The sequence below is a fragment of the Epinephelus moara genome, chromosome 21 (assembly GCF_006386435.1).
Source record: "Epinephelus moara isolate mb chromosome 21, YSFRI_EMoa_1.0, whole genome shotgun sequence".
Classification (NCBI taxonomy): domain Eukaryota; kingdom Metazoa; phylum Chordata; class Actinopteri; order Perciformes; family Serranidae; genus Epinephelus; species Epinephelus moara.
Genome location: NC_065526.1, coordinates 12,344,737 through 12,363,004, shown reverse-complemented (window position 1 = coordinate 12,363,004; position 18,268 = coordinate 12,344,737).

Genomic DNA, 18,268 nt, shown 5'->3' with positions numbered 1-18,268 from the left:
CCTTTGCACACGTCAGCTATTTAATTTCCACTGATTCCTACATGAGCCGGTATCCATATAAATGTTATGGTTAGTCCCTTCATCTGAATTCTGCATAGTGTTTGCTGTATTTCCTTGCATATGTCACCTACTAGCAAGAGTGTTTATTGCTCCAGTGTGGCGCAAGGCATTGTGGTAGTTGTAGGTTTTCTACCACAGCCCCTTTTTCTCAGTTTTCTCTGGTCACGTTGCACAAATTTCAAAAGTCTTTGCATCTGTCTGCTGCACAGACAGCCCAGTTTTATGAAAAGACCATCTTGCCAGCAGTGAAATACTTCTTTGAGATCATAAACATCCACTCACATGTACAGAAATGCTTTGGTCTTGTGTCAAATCTTGCTGCAGCTTTCTGAGCCAAATGGCACCAAACTGTTCCTGATGTATTATTATAAGTATAACACACAAAAGAGGGATTTAGGCTCCAAAAATTACTCTTTGGGAATGTCATTCCTCCAGTGGGTTTGTTCTGTTTAATCATCTCCCCCATTTAGCCTGAAGCGTGCAGAGGGAGGCAGCGAACGAGAGAGAGAGAAAATAGACATTTTTTATTGTTCTGTCCTGTTGCCTTGTCAGGGTAAATCAGATCACAGGGTGCTGAGGTTCACACACACATGCACACAAAGAAACACACGCTGAGAAACACACTCTTCTAGCCTGACTGACTGGCCCTGAGGTCAGATAACAGCTCATCGCGGGAAAGGAGAAGTCTGGCCTGCGACCCTGAGGCCAGGGGTCGGGCACGTCATGATGCCTGGTGGAGGCCAAGTCTACGGACACCTACCGCTCCAACCTCTGAGCCTATCTCACCCATCCTCCCACACATAAAGACACTACATCACATGTTTTATCTCTGCTGCAACCATACAATAGGCTGTCAGGTCCCAAAAATGTATCTGCTCAGTAACATCTCAGGTTTTGAGATATCAATCGTTGAAATGCTCTCCCCTGCTGCAACACTGATCAATACCACCCAAATACTTCTTCTCCACTCCTGCAGCTTCTCCACTGTATGCTCAGTGTGCTCCAAACACTCATATCACTGCCAAAATATGTCTACGTGCACCAGTTTCATCATCTCATCCCTCACACACAGAAATCGCGGGTGTTACTGGTGATATTAGAGACAGCTCTGATCTATTAGTGCCCCAGTAAACTGTGACAGTGAGCCTGCATGCACTACACCAGGACCCTGAAACTGAAGCAGCTAAATGGAATTCAGCCATCAGAAATTTTATTATTTGCACCTGTGCTTTTCTTCCTGTGGCGTATAAAAATGTCCTTTTTTTAAGTGCAGAAATGTCATTCCAGTAGTTTCATCTTCCAAACAAAACATCAGACTCGGTTACAGCATTACCTCCATGTTTTTTTTATATGATATTCTTAATTTACTTCTCTTCCGGTGAATGTATATTATCCATTTGCTGCTGATTATAGAAAGTGCAACATGAGGCTGGCCAATGATCGACATAGTTAGTGTTTGGAGGGTTACTTTTAAGCATATTCCACTCCAGATTACTGAATAGCCTACATGCCTTAAACGGAAATTTCGGTTTATTTCAACCCGTCTCCTATCGTCCTAAATTTGTTTCAAGTGACTAGTGACATAGAAATAATAGTTAGCATGTTAGCCGTTAGCCTAGATACAGCCGGGGCGCATAGTAGCGTCAGACCTGTTAAAACGTAAGTGAACGGGCAACCTTCAAGTGCAAAGTTAGTCCACTAAACAAGCTTTTTTTCCACAAAGACCGCCTCATATCGTTAGGATAAATGTCAGAGAACATATAGAAAACGACATGTAAACGTGTTGTCTTACCTTACCGGTGTGCTGCCATGTTTGTTTACCATCTAGCTCTGCTTTCCAAAGCGCGGCCGAAATATATCTCGCGAGCTCTAGATAAAGCCCAGCTGGATACTACTCCAGGTGGAGGTGTCTCGTCCTCGGTCACATCCAGACCTTGAAAATAAGGCTGCAACCGGTCCCATTCCTTGCAACAGAGGCATTCCTCTTCTGTGGGCACTGGGGCACAGCATTCACAGGTACACCACCAATCTCCAGAGCTACGCAGCCTTGCAGCAGCCATTCCTCCTCTCTCGTCCTCTACCTGTTGTGCCTCTCTCTCTCTCCTCCTCCGTTCTTCAATTTCACGAAGCTCTTCGTCAGTGTATTCTGGCTCAAATAAATAAGGGCGGCCATCTCAAATAAATGGCTCAAATTCCTCCTCCACAAAGTCGAAGTCTGGCAAAAAGTCAGCCATTATTCTATAAATCTTTCATAAAATAAATGAATGAACCTTTCAGGCTACTGTCCGGTTCTGCCTTGCAGCTGCTGTGGCTTGTTCTTGCGAGATTTCAGGCACAGTATGAGATCGCTGCGTGTTCTCGCGATATTTCGGCCGCGCTTTGGGAAGCAGAGGTAAACGGTAAACACACCATAAGGTAAGACAACTCTGAAGACCTAAATGTGGAATGTTAGTATATAGGCTTTCCACATCGAGAGGCGATGGGCGCCCTTATTTATTTGAGCCAGAATACACTGATGAAGAGCTTCGTGAAATTGAAGAATGGAGGAGGAGCGAGAGAGAGGCGCAACAGGTAACGTTAGAGGACGACAGAGGAGGAATGGCTGCTGGAAGGCTGCGTAGCTCTGGAGATCGGTGGTGTAACGTTACCTGTGAATGCTGTATCCCAGTGCCCACAGAAGAGGAATACCTCTGTTGAAAGGAATGGGACCGGTTGCAGTTAACATATCGCACCGTCATTTCAAACTCAACACTTGTTTCAAATTAAAAGGCCCTTATAACCTCGGCTAGAGAATCCCTCCATTTTATAAATAGGCTTTTATTCTGAAACATTTGTCAGAACTTCCTGTGGAAGATACAGTAGCTTGATAGTATACGTGGCGCTTCAAATGTAGCTCCTGCCATCTGCTGACGCTTTTAGGTGACTACAACAACATGTCGGCTGGCACATGAACACACACAGTGACTCAAATAATAGTCAAAGTAATAAAAACAGGACAAGAATAACCCGATGACATCACACACGCCGTGAAAGACGACCGGGGATAATTGGTGAGTACCAGCGTGTAGCGTGTACCAGGCATAATGCAAGTCCTGAGTCTGAAATATGTCTGTCAGCAAGTCCTACTCCACCTATTGAGACTCCATCATAGACAACGGCAGCATTTCTCCGACCACGTAACGAGCCACAAGCTCCTTGGCTTCTTTCAGACTGATAGGTTTACGTTATCTCCGTTATTAGAACCAAACGACAGCCGTTGCGGAGCTGAAGGACCAGCGTTCTAAAAGTAACTGAAGTAACTGATGTCTTGTTTGAAAACGTACTTACAGTAAGTATTTGATTACTCAAACAGCAAACTAACGCGTTAGGTTACTCGTTACTGCAAAAAGTAATCAAAGTACTCTAACGCATTACTTTGTAACGCGTTATACCCAACTCTGTTTCTGACCAGTGTTAGGCAAGTTTCCAATGTCAAAATAAAATCGTGAGAGTTTTGCTGGAGTTGTAGGGCATTCCCGTGCGGAAGGAAGTGTTGGTTTACTGCTAGCTCACCTAGCACCATAGCTAACATTACAGCTCAGCTGAGGAGGACACCATTAATGTTTACATCTCATGCTGTCACAAGCCTCTCGTCCATGAGTAGATGCACGCTTCCTTCTGCATAGTGATACGGTTGATGGGTGTAGTTTAGTAGAAAGAAAGTAGTTCCTACAGAAAACCGCTGACAGCAAGGTCTGTGGATTATCTCCAGTAACCAGGTCATGATTTCTAGAGCGAGACATTGCCGTTTAGTTTTTTACATACAGTTTTTGGCACTCTGAGCACCACAAGTCAAGTGCCATCTAGTTCCATTATATTAGAGAGAAGGCAGACATCTCTACAGCAGATATCTCCAGCCCTCTGCAACTCACACCAAAACAATCTAGACCGATAAATATCGCTACAGGTGAGAGAAAAATATGGATTTTTGATTTTGAGGTGAACTGTCTCTTTAAGTCAGTCTTGTCTTGAAGTCACAATAAAATCAAACATACTTGATATTATTGTACGTTTTTAGTGTTGACTCGTGCAAAAAGTGAGGTTCAATTACGTGAACACTGCTGACAGCCAGTAAGTGCGCTCTCTCCAGCACCAAACAGGAAGCAGCAAACTGGGCAGTCAAGAGTGTGAACTTGCTCGGTGGAGCTGGTGGCGTGTATTCACATCTGTACCACGACAAGGTGGAGAAGGAATGAAAGCAGGCAATTGCTGCAGCTCTGTCTTTGTAAAGACTTTTAAGAGACTAAAGTATGATGACTTAAAAGACTAAAGTCTGACACCCTCTCACATCTAAAGACAACGTGTCATAAACACTGTCGTTAGATGTGAGAGGGTGTCAGACTTTAGTCTTTTATAAGTCTTTTCAAAGTCTTCTAGTGTGTGGTGTTACTTGAACACCGTAGTCAATTACTCATTATTACAGCAGATGTAATTCCTTACATTAAGCTGAACTGTTTGCATCCTGTGATATCCTGCCCAGCTCTGCCTTTAAACAACTTTAGAGTTTTGCCGTGTTGTGTATTCTGTATTTCACACATTGAGAAATAGAAATTGCCACATTGTGATTTAAGAAGCAGCCAGCTTACAGCTAGTTCAAGGTTAGACATCTGAATGTAGGCCTGCCAGTGCTGATGTTAACATTTTACCTAAGATGCAACATGTAAAAACAAGACAAACCAGAGGACACATTCGTACTCCTCCGAGGTGAGTTGCCTCTTCACACCTCCAGCTCCTGCATCAAGCTCAGGTATCCAAGACTCATCTGTCCACTGACCGTATCTAATTCTGCTCTAGACCAATCATCCAGTTGTAATATCTTATGCTGATAAAGTTTAATACTTTGGTTCATGAGCAGCAGGAATTACAGTTACGTATATACTTTTTAACCACTGGGATCAGTTTTGCCTCACTGCCTTACACCCAGAAACAGAGAAATGGCGCGGTGTTACGACACAATCGGATTCCTGTCAATTAGAGGTGTGTTATCTACAGACGAATCCACTGCAGCGTCGTGACCGAGTCGGATTAAGGGTTGCTCTTCCCTGATGACAGCAAGACCATTGTGCTTTAAATGAGTGGTGCACAGTGAGCAGGCTTCCTTGTGGTTGTCGCATGCCTCTCTGTTCAACATGTAGAGAAGTTTCAAAGTAAAACTTTTTACTTTCTCACCTGCAGATCTATTTTAATAAATTAGATGTTATGTTTTTATTTGTTCTTGAACAGATAAAAGAATAACGTCCTGCGAGAGCCTGAAGCATAATTTGCTGCAGTATTCGTTATCCAAGCCGTTTTGTTTATGTTTCAGATATTTTTTACATTATTGATGGTCCGCCATCTGACAGAAACATCAGAGGAGCAGGTGGTGTTTTTCCACTGCTGTGTACTTAATGAACAACCTTTCCACTGTACAAATGAGTAAACAGAGTGCTGAGAACAAACAAATGAATTAATCAGTAAACCACGAGTATGATCTTGAAAAGGGCTCTCAGTAGCGTGCAGATTTCTGCCAGATCAGCCACCTGGGCTGATCGCAGCCACTCTTCTTGCCATTCCAGCAAAGCAGCCAGTGCATTTCAGAATTGTCCGAGAAGCTAATATAAATACACACCTTGTCTATTTTTGACAGAGACACAGCAAGTGCACAGAGCAGATCGATTTCTCCTGCTGACAGGCACTGTATGTGAAATATAGATACAATGGCGCACAGATCATCTGAGGATAGAGTTTGTGTGTGATTTATGAAACATTCTTATCTCGCCAATCACTGCATAGGAATGATTGGATGTTGATAAATGTGGCAGCTGGTAAAAACAACGTCATTTACATATCCTGTCCCAATATATCCTTGGTGTAGAGGCGTTGCCCCTGAAGTTTATGGCATGGAAAGACATAATAAGAGAAACTCCTCTATGCTAAAAATGGAAATGCTGACGTCCCAGGTCCAATTTAATCAACTGGTTCTATTTGGCAGCCTGTAAAGTGGCGTAAAAACTCAGTATGTAAGGAAATCACTGGTGCGGTCAACAGCATCGCTGTGCACCATTGTACTCCAGGTTGGTATATTTAATTTATACATACCTGATTTTTACCGACCTATGGCCTACATATAAAATATAAAAGTTTATAAGTGACCTATTTATTGACCCATACATTTTAAGGTGATTAATATCTGGCTGCAAATACTTCGATGTCGGTCAAAAAACGGTCCAAACAACAATCCTCCAACTCAGCCATATTTACTCTGCTGCACCGCTATTCCATGCTCACTCAAACTTGTGTACACAAGCTGAGACCTGATGTGCAGTGGACAGAAAAAATAGGGTTTGTTGGAACGTGACAAAGCTGCACCCAGTAGAATTGTCCCTCCTGGCCTACATTCAAGATGGCAGCCAAGGTAACAAAACTGGGGACGAATTAATCTCGTAACGTGCCTAACTTTAGTCAATCATAGTGTATCAAGTATGGGATCAATCTACAGATGCTCAAGTTGAAAATAAGACCAAACTTTTCCATGAATTTTAGTTTTTGAGCCACAGTGAAGGTGAAATTTGGCCTGGAACAGACGGTAAGGTTTGTTGATTTTAGCTGAGTCGACTTCTGGAAAACTTGCAGCTCTCACACCAAACCGACCTCAGAGACCTAGCAGCTACAAAGCCCCTTGCTGCGTTGCCTCATGCCGCCATGTCTCGGCCAAAAAAGTTGCACATGAATACACCACAAAGACTAAAGCCGACAGTCAACCAGCACGTAGGCTCTGCACCTGCCTGAGAGCAAATACCTCTCCACACCAGCATTCAGAAAGGGAAACTGGAACACCGTCTTGATGTTAATTAGCCAGTTAGCACATAAGCAACACAATCAAATGTTGAAAAAACAAAGCATATCTGACGTGCGCCAGCGAACAGTAACACAAACCACCATGAAATGTTTCCGCTAAAGAGCTCTTGGCTAAAGAAAAATAATCTCACCTTATATAACAAGTTTGTTTTGGTCTCACTCCCTCTCTTGATTTTAGCTTTTTGTTTACTTTCCTCACTTCCGTTTCTCTTCTTATGCACCGAGCTGAACTGCCAATCAGAGAGATTTCATTCACTGACAGGCTCCGTCGCTGATTCAACATGCTGAAACAGCCAAAAAAAGCAAACTAGTGCAGCAAAGGTGCAGGACACACCGCACCAACGAGGGCGGCAGATGCTCACCAAAGACCCAACTTTGACCGACGGCCAACCGGTTGGTTAAGAGGAGTGAGGAGTCAGCAGTCAGTGACACTTCAAACCTATCAATTAAACAGCTTTTAAAACAGTTATGAATCACTGCAACCATGCCAGCCTACAGTCATACATGTGCACACAAAATATTAGGCTTATTGGTCCAGTAGTTTGCTGGATTAGCTGGGGACAGACAGATACACACACAACCAAACACATGATCCACTCCAGGCTTACACCTGACAGAGATAATTAAGAAAAGTGTTACTGTAACCAGATAGTTTTGATAGTTTTATGAATATTATCAGTGTCTGAGTGTGTTTTTCTACCACAACTGCTGAAACAGGCAGGCAGAGGTCCCATTTTTCTGTAACCTTCTACTTCAAGGTCATAAAATAATTTCCACCTCCACTGACAGTTCTGGTATTTGTTTCGTGGCATCCACCTTGAACAATGGCAAAGATATCCTTGTGGGTGTGCAGCGGCTGCATACACAAGATGTCTTCACAGTGGGTGCAGAGCGTGAAGATTATGGCTGCAAATGTATGTAAGAATTTGATACCAGCGTGGGTCTTACACGGCAGCCAAGTGACAGTCTCCTTTCTCGAAGCCCCACTTTTGGGAGGACTTTCATTTGCACTGACATTTAGGACAGAATAGGATGACATTTGAGTTGTGAGTGTATGTGGGACGTGGGTCGGACATAAATGTATCAGATGGCTTGGATGGAATATAACAGGAGCTAACTGGTACAAATCATGACTGTTTAAGAGAGCTGAATGTGAGGAAGGTATTTACGTGATAAATGGAGCTGAGTCTATTTTTAATTATCATCAAAGTGAAGTTTTAATTTCAGTCGTGGGAGTGATTCATGCTCACTTACCTTTCCTTGTCACCTTATGCTTAAGTACTTGAAGATATGCAAATCAATTCCATAATAGGACCAACTTCTTGGTGATGAAACAGGAAATTTCATTTAAACGTGCATACATTATGGTTGTCTTTTTTTTTTTTTTTTTGTTCTGGCCTACACGCTCCCTATCAGCAGCTGTGTCATGAAACTAATCACAGCCTCGTTCATTACTGTTGCGTTTGGCAACTTCTCTGCATGTCAGCCTGCTCAAAAGGCAGACAGTCAAGTGCCAAGTGGAATTACATCTCTGAGCATGGTCACAAAAATACCACACGCTTCTCATATTACCTGAGCTATTTCCCATCAAGTAACTCTATACCGAGGATATGATGCCCTGAATCTCCAAAATAAAAACCTGCTATATGTTAAAGATGCATACATGTGATATTCAAGGGTTGCTCAAAAATTGAAGTAATTTTATCCTAAAAATCCAGATTCAGATTTTTCAAGTTTATCAAGAGTTATAATAATAATGTAATATCTTCTGTTTAAACTACAGTGTAATGCCCTGCTCAAACTACAAGCGATAAAGCGATCCAAATCATTCACAAGGGCCCCTCACCCCACAGGCCCCAGTACAACTGCCCTGCCTGCACTGTCTATATTAACGCCCCTAGGGCTCAGAGCTTAGAGGAGCTACAAGGAACTGCTGACTTGACACACACTTCCCTCAGCACCTGTCAGGAGGAGTACAAGACAGAGATAGATAACTGAATGAATGAATTACATTTATAAATAAGGGGCGACACTGATAACTAATTACCATACTTAAAAAGGCTAATGCTAGCTGTAAAGCTAATATTTAATAATATCTTAATCATGCAATCACAATTCTGAAATAATCATTGCTGATTGGATGACATTATATTACTGTATATTGTATATTTAAACAATATCACACATAAGAGGGAGTGCTGTTGTACTGACTGCCGGCCAAACACGACCACGAGTGTGATATTGCTGTTGTAAAACAGTCCTACAAGCACCCTCCATTAGTTAACAATAAAAATGTGTCAACAGATTATGATTTGTTTGCTTATTTAATTATCTATTTGGCTCAGACAACACAAATAGTTCTTGCCAGCAGGATGATGCTTTTTAATATCATTTATTTTTCATTTAATGTTAATTGATGTTTGATGTAATTCATGTTTTAGAACACCTGTAAAGCAGACAAATACATGTACAGTTAAAAGTCCCACTGCTGTTTCTGCAAACCAAGATATGTTACATTTTTACGTTATTATGCAACACTGTTGTTAACGTGGTTAGGTTTAGGCACAAAAAACACTTGGTTATGGTTAGAAAAGATCATGTTTTGATGAGTTTTTGTGCCACTATCCTGGCAGAAAACGCAGCGATGTTTTGATAAAAAACAACTGCTTTTTGTGCCACTATCCTCACTGGAAACACAGCAATGATTCACAGAATCACCATCTGTTTCATTGTTTCTTGGTCTTGAACAGTGGTCTGCTGCGTAGCAGGCATCTTGACTAGGTGTCATGCCATCCACTATCCCCTCCACCTCCCGATAACAAAGTCAGCTTATATATCATTATATATCATCACTTTAAAATTGCTGATATGATACATATTATGAAATGTGCAAATGTAACGTATTCGTGGTCTGCAGAAACATATAATGCAAACATTTTCTTCTGGTGACTGTGCTCATACCTATATATCCTCCAACATCCTAAATAAAGCCTAATTCGGTTTTTCAGAATGTTAAAATCATAATGCAGTCTAACGAGGAGCCCTTACATTTACCCAAGTATATAAATAAGTCGAATCATTTGGAAACAAAGTAAAGAATATATCTAGACTTGAATACTGCCTGGCCCCTGTTTTTATTATGCTGTGAATCAAATGTTAACCTTTCACTTTAAAATTGCTGCTTGTTCACATTATGTTCCTGTCACTCTCCTCAGGAATCCCTCTGATGAGGTCAGATAAATGTGGCGTTAATTGAGACTTGTGTTTATTGGTGCTTGATTGGGAAAAGTCTCTGTTTATGTGGCTCAGACAGAAACACTTTATCTGTGTCTGACAATAATGAACTGACTGCCCTGTAGCTCAGCCTGCGGTCTCAGATAGAGCTGCTTATTCTCCATTCTCTCTACCTGAGCCGGCCATGACATGTCAGGTAATAAGTTTGTTTTCAGTGTGCAGCCCCAAACAAAATGGATTTAAAAGAAATAACTTTTTGTCCTCTCTTGTTCACCTTCTCTCTCCCTCTCTCCGTCTTTTCTTTCTCATCTCCTCGCTGCTTCTATTTGACTCAGAGAAAGATCATTCGTGACACATTCATTAGTGATGATATTAGGGAAGAGAGGACTAGCAGTTAGCTGTGATGCTAACTATGTTGGCAATGCAACATCGTTATCTCCTCCTCTGCGTGCACGTGAGCGTGTGGGTGTTACAGGGAGTCTTATCAGTGGAAACAGACCTGGACGTGAGCAGGGTGGTGAGCAGGAGGAGGATGTGGAGGGGAGGGCTGGAGGTAGAAAAGCAACAGTGAAATTGAAGGATAAGAAAAGAAATGGGAGACTGGAAGCAGGCAGAGACGTGGAGATGGACGATAGACACATGGAGGATATCAGAAAGGGATAATGCGTTGTGAACGAGGAGAACGTGAGATAAAAGACAAAAAAGGAGGAGAGTGGGAGGGAAAATGGGGAGAAAATGGGACGTGATGCGAGTAAAAAGTGGGAGCAGAGGAAGGGACTGAGAGGAGGAGGACAGAAGAAGTTGGGTGAGGGAGAAGATGCCGAAAAGGTGATAAGGAGGACTGGACAGGTGAGGGGAGGCAGGCTTCAGAAATTAGGTTTCTGATGGACTGATCTCCTCTGCAGTTGCCTCGAGGGTGGGCAAATGCCATTAATCTCTTGCTTGTGGCTCAGAGTATTGCCATGCTGGTTTAGATCTGGCCTGAAGGCTGCAATATACATAATGTATCAACATATATTCACATGGACGATAACAGTTTCTGAACTTTGGTATAAAAAGATGATGGATTCTTAAAACTGCATGAGGCAGTCTGAAGCAAAATCACTACTTTTAAATACCAAAAATTCCAAGTTTAACAAATGTCCTTTGACAGACTTTCACAATGGAACCAGAAATGTAGCCTCTGATGTAAAATTCACCTCTCAGGAAGACCTCGTTAACTCCCCCAGTGCAGTTTATGTCCACAGCACTGGTACCTCATTTCCTACAAATAGGACTTTGGAAATGTTACACTCCTGTACAGCTAAACATGTGTGCAACATGTTTTTGTCTCTGCTAGACAGAAAATATTTGTGAGTTGTGTGTGTGTGTGTGTGTGTGTGTGTGTGTGTGTGTGTGTGTGTGTGTGTGTGTGTGTGTGTGTGTGTGTTGAAAACACATGCACATCTATCATGTTCAGATGCTGCGCCTGAAAAACTGTGAGTGTGATTCATATCGCCCTCTCGACTCCCAACACTCTCACCTGCTCCCTATAAAATGCATCCTCCATCACTTTAAGAACAGCATAATGTTTTGAGAACAAATTGGTGCCTTGACAAATGGATTCAGGTGTGTGTCCAGGAAATTATCTGAGTTCCACCCAACAACTTACTACAGCAACACATCCGGGCCTGACTTAAAGGAGCAAATAATTATTTTCTATGTAAAGATATAGTGGAGTAATGGCGTCCTGAGCAGAACATACAGTATAGTCACACTACCTCTGTGTGTGTTGTAATCTGAGCTTCTCTGTCCATTGTTGTGGTAGACTGTCCGGCCACATGTGTATGTGATACCTGTGTATATGTCCCACTGGCTAGCTAATCACTGCCACTTTGCACAGTGCTCTACGGCAATTACTGCTAGCATGGACAGGTTAACATCGTTAGCCCAGTCAACACAGCTGCTGTTGTTAGCACTGTTTGGGCTGTTAGCACTATCAAATTCTAAGTGCTGCTTATAGCCACCTCCATGTTGAAAACCATGTGCAGACAACCTCTGAATTATAATTACACTTTGAAGATACTTCTTTTTAAGATACAAGAAACTGAGCATAGCGTTAGTTCATGTAGGACATGATGTCAAGCTCAGCTCACATCCCAGCTACAACGGCTGATCTCAAGCAGCCCAATTAACTGATGGAGCAGCTGAATGATGGAAGGGAGTCAGCTGATAGATCACATGATTCCTTTCTATGCAACCAATTGACGAATCTCATTCAGGGCACCCTATTTAAACTGCTCTGGCCTGCCTACTGTTGCTGCTTCCTATGCAAGCCACTTGGGCCTCCACCCAAGCTCCTCCTTTTAATGCTGTGTCTGACTTATCCATGTCATTTCTGTTTGTCACTAATGCTGCTCTCCCTGCTTAAGGCTTTCCATGTAGGCGCATGGAAGGGCAGGAAGGTTTGCTCTCTCTGCCTCAGGCTTTCTTTGTTTGCACGTGGAAGGGCAGAGAGCATTGCTCTTCCTGCCTTAAGGCTTTCCATGTAGGCCTGAGGAAAGGCAGAGAGGCCCCAGAACAGAGCCATACTGCCAAATATAATACGACAAATGGAATTAAAGTTTTCTTTGACTACAATAGTCCTGACTGAACTACCAATAATACATCACAAATCAATGAACAAATGACTGCCAACGCAGTGGCGTGTTCTGCTATCATGTTAACTCAGTTCGATATATGCCAAACATTCTATGTGATAAGACAGTCTCCACTCAGAGTTTACATGCTTACTTGTTCTGCAGCTTTTGACCATATCATCATTGTTTTCATTTTCATATTAAGGATTTGCTCCGTTGTCACTGAATTAATTATTTCTTCTTTTTATTTTGCATTTCTGTGCTAAGCACAAATAAATACATACAAAGCGCAGATGCTGCATTTCATAAATCAGAAATGCTATAGAAATAAAGTTCATCATGGTGTGTTGCTGTTTCCTAGCGCAGTGGTTTCTAACTGGTCCAGCCATGGGGTCCAGATTTCTCCCTGGTCATTAGTTCAAGGTCCACACAGTTAAATATATTCACTATCATACTTGCGTTTGGCTATGTCATTGAGCTAGTTTGCTGGCTCTAAGTAGCTATCCGTTAGTCACTGACTCTGTAGCAGGAAACGGCACTTCAAAATATAAGCTCTGTACCAGAAATTCCCTGTTCTTCAAAAAAAGTGTGTTTTTTACAAACTTGACACATTCGCGAGTCACTTGCGATCCATTCAGAATGGACCTGCGACCCACCCACCACTTGGGAACTACTGGCCTAGAGGTCTAAGACATTTACCATGTTGATTCCGGCTTGGGTCCCTCGTTGCGTGTTGTCGCTATTGCTTTCTCCCTGTTCCCAGGGGGTCTTTGCTGCTGCTCTCCCTACCTTAGGCTTTTCATGTAGGCACGTGGAAGGGCAGGGAGGTTTGCTCTATGTGCCTTAATGCTTTCCACGTGGGCGCGTGGAAGGGCAGAGAGGTGTGCTCCCTCTGCCTTAAGCCTTAGAGACTGTGTCTCAGTCAACCTCACTGTCATCTGTGAAAATAAAAGCAAAAGTGGATTTAAAAACTTTTATTACATGAAATAAAAGAATAAATTATGGCACAAGAAGTTGCTCTCAACCATGAAAAATAATAAGGTACCAATAAATCTCAAAAATGAAGAGTGAGCTATTTGATTTTTCATTTCAGTCACATGCTGGCCCATAACCTCTGTGCTGCCTGCAGTCCCTCCGTGCTCAACCAAACAGCATTAGTTTGCCCTATATGGGGCTGGAGGTACACGTCGTGTAGTTCTATAGTCGAGATTTTGAAGAAAAGCAAAAACCTATTTCCTGTTGTATCTTTGCAGAAGCACATTTCAGCCTTCACACATAGGTTTCACACAGATCTTCAGTGCAGGCAGGACTGTGTGGATTCACTGCTATGCGACAGCTGTAAGGTGCCTCTCTTCTTTACCTCCTCAACAACTGCTGTGCAGTAACAAGTAGTAAAAACTCTCTGGACTGGATGTAAATCTTCAGCATGGCACAGAAGCACAGTGTGTTTTCGCAGTGATACCATCAGAGAGAAAGGGCATTATCAGCATTTCATCCTACAAACGCTCTGCAGCTATGCAACGCCCTGGAGCCACCACAAACACACATGGCCTCACTCAGAAGTCCGACAGAAATCACAACAAAAGTTCGGACATGAAAAGACAGGTGAGGAGAGGGGGAGATGAAAAGGAGTGTCAAGAGAATTTATAAAGTGAGTGGGACACAGCTAAGAGGGAGGGATATTTTGGAGGAGATTGATAGAGGAGTAGAAAAAGAGATTAAGAATAATCATATCTGGAAGGTAAAGGCAGATAGAGTGTGTGCCGCACTGAGATAGCTGGAGATAGAAAAATGATAGAGACGGAGGGAGAGATTGTGTTTGTGTGTGAAAATGGAAACAACCCTGCAAGGTGGAGAGAGATGGAGTGAGTGTGGGAATTAAGAGATATGGAGATATGACAGGAGAGGCCTTGTGAAAATCAATACAGCTATGACTGGCGAGAGATAAAGTGGATTGAAGGAGAAGTGGGGCAGGGGATGAGGGCGACAATACAGCTGAACGAAGGGTAAAGGAGGCAGGGGGGAGGGAACGAGGGGGTGACAAGGAGAAAAAGAGAGACGGGGAGAGAGGGTGTGATGAATATAAGAGAGCGCAAGATGATGTGAGAGGAGCTGTTGTTTGTCCTCAGGCTGCTCTCTTCGAGGAAGGACAAGGATGTGGGGGTGGTTAGCAACATTTACTGACACAAACTGTGAGCGTGTGTGCGTGTGTGTGTGTGTTCATTTTTCACAGCAACCAGCCACCAATAACATTATATAAGAATGATCAAAACAGAAGAAACCATGGCAACTGTAATCCAACAGCCACTATCTTCACACACACGTAGAGGGAACACACAATATTAGGTGTGACAGTGCAATTACAGATGCTAAATATCTTCCAAATATCAAAAAAAATCTGTCTTTATTATCCACGCCTGATGTTTTTTTTTTTTCAACCATAAGGAGAGAAGAGCTCGCAGCCTAACAGGGAAGAGATGTTTTTGTTATCGTACCACTGCAGACCACAGGGCTCTTAGTCAGAAAAATTCCCGACAGGAGCCCAGACAGTGACGAGCATAGCTTCTGGGAGATGAGCGTATTTCAGGCCTGAAACGGAGGCATGATGGACAGAAGATCAGGGCATATGGGTCACCGGCCCAAATGACTCCCTCGCTTCCAAAAAACTCAGGCACGAGCCTCCAACGGCTGTCTGGATGCCCAGCTTAGGAGAGGATGAGGGGGATAAATGAGGTAGCTCCAGAGAATGCCGCTTCAACTAGCTGCAGCTTAAAAGCTCATTTACATCTGTTTCACCCTCACACAGGCTAAACTGGGCCTCAGATGGCCTAAATACCAGTTAGCCCACCTGTCTTTACTCTTCGACCCGCAGACCACTGAGCGTGATCACTGATTGTCTTTGTCTGACCTGAGCAGAGCCTGCAGTGAGGAAGATTCACAGCAGCATGTCTGACGCTACGGATGGAGCTGCACACTGAAACTGTGATTCTACACATTTCTGTAGATGCAGCACCTTGAAATCTTCGTGTGGTGTTATTTACCTTTTCTTTCAAGTTCAGTCCGTGACTGTAGTTTCCTGCAGTCGAGTGTCTCTGTTGAAAAAGTGTTGTTTTGTTAGCATCCCTTCTGATTCAGCATATTTCTAAAGACAACACTTGTGTGTTTGCAATCACTTAAGAGTGTAGACCTGGTATTAGCATGAGTTTGGGTGATCTGATCACAAGTCAACAGCGGAGACACATCACCGTTCACACCTGTGTCTATCATGCGTCTCCAGCGGATCACTTGTGTTCAGATTACGTTAGTGTCCTGTGCACAGTTACATCCACAGTTTTGCTAGCTGCAATGTAGAATGCTTGCTCAACATGCACTGCAAAATATTTTCTACATTTACAGTAAATTACTGGTGACTACTTGCGTTACTTTTACCGTAAGTTACTGTTTATTTTTACAGTAAATTGTTGTGAAATGACAGCTGTATACTGTGATCTGCATATTACTGTGATTTAGCAGGTTACTTCTGTAAAATTACTATGTATTTTATTTTATTTATTTAACCTTTATTTAACCAGAAAAACCTCTTGACAATAAAAATCTCTTTTTCAAGAGTGTCCAGTGTACAGCTCTAAAACATGCAATATAAAACACAATATAAGAATACAAAGAAAAGACAAAGTATGTTAATATATATACCAGAAATGAACCATAAGAACACAAAAAAACATCAACTACACATGATTACAAAGATCAGCTAAGACTCACCACGACACTGACATGTAGAAGACTGTGTACAAAAATCCTGCAACGGTGCTTTTGAAACAGCTGAGAGGAACCGAAGAGTTCAACTTTAAGTCTTTCTGCAGAAGATTCCGCAAATCAGGAGCTGCATACATAAATGCTAGCTTGCCAAACTCTGTACGTGCCCTTGCTCTTGTACAGACAAGAGAAACATGTTGAACGGACATCATAGCCATTTTCAATTTTTTGCTTAATGTACACACATTAGTACATTAACTATAACCTCCCATTACATTACTGATATAACAGTAAATTACTGAATTTAACTGTAACTTCACAGTTTATGTACATTTGATGACTGTGATTTAGCAATATGCTCCCATAGAATTACTGTATTTCTGTATTTTCTGATGTTTACTATCATAGTTTTGTGTGTTAACATGCTAACCACTAAACTCAAACTGCAGGGGGAAGTAAGTGGTGTAGTGGAGGTTATGTATACAGGATATACCCATCTATTTTTCTGACCATTTACAGTATACCTAAAGCTGAAAAATTGGAATACATAGGAGAGTATACCCACTTCTACCTAGTTGTACACCCACCTCATCAACTACCACCACACCAGTGGCTGAAGTTTAGAGCAAATATGTAGAGCTTTTTTCAAACCAGACTCCACACTCAGGTGTTACTGATAACATTAATGATGGCTCTGTTCTACTAAAGTGTCCCAATAGGCCATGACAGTGAGCCAGCATGCACGATGCCAGGAGCCTGAAGCAGCTAATTGGAATTCAGCCATTATTAATTTTATTATATTCACCTGTGCTTTTTCTACTGTGACATGTCAAAATGTCCTCTGAGATAATAATATGAGACGTTTGTTACCAAAACGAAAAAACTTACATTTGCACTTTCCTGGTGATTAAAGCCCCTCACACCCACGGTACACACACAGGTGTTCTCACTGATTTGATATTCTTCAGGACTGTGTGGCTGAGTACAGACTGAAATCTGTCTCATTCTCCTGTTAGTTTTGTTGAACTTGTTAGGATTGAACCACTCACACCTTTATCATTCTTGTTGGTGACATCACAGCCTAATCAATCGTAGTTTACAACACCTGTGTGGGTGTGCGGGGCCTTTAAGGCTGCATTACTGTGAAATGATAAAATGTTCCTTAACTTAAGTAAAATCAACACCTGCTTGTTAAAATACTGTCTGATATCACTAACCACAATATATTAACACATTATACCAATATGGAGTTATATCCTCAAAAACAGTGTGATGCTGGAGTTTCCTGCTGTTTCCCTGCCGTGTCTTCCTAACAGTTATTAGGGGAGAGATGAATGAATGAACATACTGTGTTAGATTACTGTCTGGGTCCATGAGGTCGTTTGCCTCCAACTCAGTGAGAGATTTAGAGGCTCTTTTAGTTTCAGACTAAAAGGAAAGGCTTGGCTGCGTCTTGATTTTCATATCGACTCTAATGGTCAGGAGTCCTGCGGGGACCTGTGGGCCGTCTCAATGAAAATAAGGAAATATCAGCTTGAAAATGGAGTCAGCCACAAGGTCTGGTGAGGCCCTTTATGCGATAATTAAAACTTTACTATCAAATCTGAAAATCACTAGAGGCCACTGCAGAGAGAGGAGCAGCAGAGTGCTGTCTGATGTGTGTTTAGATTTCATCAGTAGGACACATGTGGAGCCAAAGGAGAATTAATCTAGTGTTTGTCTCA